General features: G+C 44.8%; 1 pseudogene; it reads right to left on the bottom strand.

Annotated features, from left to right (window-relative positions):
• Nucleotides 1-2,094: 2,094 nt before the first annotated feature.
• On the bottom strand, nt 2,095-2,943 carry LOC138536178 (voltage-dependent anion-selective channel protein 2-like; annotated as a pseudogene).
• Between the last annotated feature and the right edge of the window lie 675 nt (nt 2,944-3,618).

The raw sequence follows: 3,618 nt of genomic DNA, 5'->3' as shown, positions 1-3,618 counted from the left end.
AAATCCCTGCGATGAGAATCCGGAATGCAGGCAGCAGGGGCAGCAGCATAAACCTGCAGCTCCTCGCCATCTCCTTGTATGGATGATTGGAAATATTGAACTCTAAGAAAAAGATTGATATAGCTGAAAACCCAATCCCTAAGAAGCCTAAGCCTACAGCAGAGATGGATGAGGTTCCCAGCCCACAGGATATTTATTCTTTGCTTCTGAAGGTGGCTCAGGACCTAGGTAAAGTGGCCCAGGATGTAGGAGATGTTAAATCATCCATGGAAGACCTATCTCTTAAAGTCACCCAGATAGACAGTAGTAATGTCCTCAGAATTATCTGGGAGTTGCAGAGCCTACAGGAATTTGAGAGAAGATTTTCAGAAAGGAAAAGAGAGAAGTATGGAGATGGACCTGAAACTCAGGAGTAAAAATCTGAGATTTGTCGGAGTGGAAGAGAAGGCAGAGGAGGAACTGCTTCAAGTGATGATTGAGATACTAAAATCCTCATTTAAATATGAACATATTACTTCTGCGGATATTGATAACATTTCGAGAGTGGGAAAGAAAGTGGGCTCCAAGGCCAGCCAAATCCTGGTCTCACTTATGAGCACAAGAATCAAGGAGGATATTTTAAATGTAGCAAGAAACAAGGAATCTGCCTACTTCGTGGGAAAACAGATTTTTATATACCCATACTATCCAAGAGAAGTCTTGATGGTTAGGAAATCCTTTAAGGAAGCGAAAGATTTGGCAAGGTCCTTGGGGGTGAAAGCCTTCCTGAACAAATTCAATTTGCTGACAATATTATTTCCAGATGGAGAAAAGATATACTTCTACTCCTAGTGAAGCTATGCAATGGTTGGGAACATTTAAAAACAATGCTTCAACAATGATCCAATAGCTATGAAGGTATTTGCTCCTTTGTGTTTTGTTTGTTTATTTGACATTTATTTATTAGATTGCAGTTGAACATTTGGTATATGGTAAAATGAGGCTTAAAATGGCGCCGCATCCAAAGTGCTGTTTAACGGCAATGTCTTTGAAAAATGCACATTGCTCCTTTGTTGATCTGTGATTTTGGAGGAGATTAGAGTAAGGGACCCTATACACGAGTATTGGATCAGCTGACCGGGACGACAGAGATTACGTCCGTGTGCTCCGATGAAGGGGTTGCAACATGAGAAGCGGCGGATTGAAGATATGGACGTGACTCGCATTTGCCTCTGTGTGTGACTTTGGACTGGTGGGGAATGGAGATTCTGCGTCCTTTAGTCAGGTGAGTTTGTCGGAAGGTTTGTAGTGCTGAGGGCCTCCTGGATGCTGGTGGGATCTGTGGGTGGGGGTCGAGCTGGGGGGGGCTTTGAGGTACGGATGTGTCAGTTTGTCGGGGGGGCGGCATTGATGCTTTGGTGGGGCTGTGTGTGGGCTCTGGGATGTGTGTAGGCTTTGGAGGTCTGCGTGCATTCTGGGGTCCATGCGTGGCCCTGTCGGGGTGTCGGTGCTGATCTGTGGCGGACGGATGGGTCTGTGTCTTGGGGCCTCTTCGGGTTTGGTCGCTCCTCCTCTCCTAAGAAGGCTAATTACCAGCTGCATCTCCTCAGCGGAATTCTTCCTTTCTGTCGCTGCTCACTGCACCTCTCTGGTTTAGACCGTGTTCCTGTGTCCTTTCCCTTCCTCTCACCTGCCTTCTCTCCTCTTCCCGCTGCCTTCTTCCTTCCTGCATGTCATCGCGTTTTGGTAAATAATCCTGGAAGGTTTCTAACAACTCCACAGCCACATTATGCATATAGTTTCTGAGCTTTTTGGAAATTCGAATCCTGATGTATTTCTAACACTTCCTGTTGTTAGCAACACACGAAGCAGGATAAAAATGTATTGAAACAGAAAGGAAAAAACAGGTACAAAACGCGCCAAAATGCTCAAAATGCATTCACGAGTCAAAATCCAGCCTATAAACTAGAAGGAAGGATTACCACCGCCTTATAGGTTATGAGATGAACATATGAGCTCCAAAAGACACATAAGTGCTCAGAATGCTTTGAAAAATCCATTATTCAACATATAGCCTGTAAACGTCTAGGGAGGAACAAGATGTATTGAAACGTTCTAAAGACCAGCAAAAACAGCTTCAAAATGCACACTTTCATCGCGTTTTGGTAAATGTGAATTCTGGTGGATTCCCATGTTCTTGTGCTGTGGCGTGGCCCTGCCTAAAAATATGAATACAGCTTGTTCTAGAGACATACACGCGAGCAGGGGTGAAAGTGCTGTGTCGGCGCTTCGGAATGCACCGTCAAGGTCAATCTCGATTTCCAGCTTGTGCTGCAGGAGAGGCATCCTAAACCTCCAATTCAAGCCCCAGTCCCAACTGTGACTGTCAGTAAGTGCAGAGAGAATCAGAATCACGCCTAGCCCCGAGGTCTGGGGGTAGCCCGCTTTGACCAAACTGGAATTGTTTTACTTTTGCCGAGAGGGAGGCTGAAAGGTCCAGCTGGTGCTGGGCTGCAATGCTAAAGTGAGTGGTGTTGTTCATGTGGGGTTTGCAGAGGTGCCCAGCTGTTCACTCGCTTTCTGATGGATGGAGCCCCAGGACTTAGATCCTTCATTCACAGTGATGTGCAGATGGAAGTCACCAATTTATATCTAACAGAAAAGTTATTCTTGGTGTGATTGGATTTGGCACGTTCAAAGGTCATTTGGTAGCCAACCAACCATCCTCATATCCAAAACAGCAGAGACATGGATTGCAGGTCCAACAAGCACAAAATCCACACCACTGCCAAGGTTCATAACCTCTCGCTTATAGGCAGTCTTCACCATGGCATATTTGGTCCTCAGTAGTGATTTCAGTGTTCCATTTCTCTGTGAAGGTCAGGACATACTGTGATTAGTCTCCAAACTGCCAGTGACTTTTCCAGTGTCTGTGTTTTAGGTCTCGGGTGTTGTGAATTCCATTCTGCCTTTGCATCCAACCTCACCAGCCCAAGCTATATCCTTTGATAATAATATCTTTGGCAGGCTTGCCTAGGGCAGCATAAGAGGGTGGGACAGTCACTGGTGGGGAGGCTATTATACCTGATTTTGGACTGGGCAGTGCTGCATGCAGGCGGTTGGAGGGCGAAGTGCTTTGCGCTTCGGAATTTACTGTTAAGGTCAACTTCATGAATGTTAGTGATTCAGCAGTGCAGGAATTAGTATATGAATTACTAAGAAATCTGCAACAACCTTCTTCTATTTCCTGCCAGAGCGGAGACCATATGTCATGGGCTTTTGTATTTGTGACTTCCATGTTTTGCTTCTCATCTACAGTCTTAAATTTGGGATATGTACCCAACTAGTAGAAGTTGATTTTGCAACACCCTTGCTTTGACATAATGCTACATCATAAAAGAGAGAACTGAGGGTCCTTTTCCATCTACCCCACGAGACTTGGTTGAGCTGAGCTGCTACAGGGCAATAATGACAATTAAAGGAGTCAACAGCCTTATCATTTTCTAAATGTCACAAACGATATTATTGGTTGGAATTCATTTTGATTTTGATGTAAGGCCCTTATGAGCCAGTGATCACCAGGAAAGAATGATTCATGTTTTGACACCTGCACGGTTTCCTTTATAATTGTATCAAAAT

Source organism: Ambystoma mexicanum, chromosome 1p (genome assembly GCF_040938575.1).
Source record: "Ambystoma mexicanum isolate Mex_15411 chromosome 1p, UKY_AmexF1_1, whole genome shotgun sequence".
In the NCBI taxonomy this organism is placed as follows: domain Eukaryota; kingdom Metazoa; phylum Chordata; class Amphibia; order Caudata; family Ambystomatidae; genus Ambystoma; species Ambystoma mexicanum.
This window is presented reverse-complemented; position numbering and strand designations above follow the sequence as displayed.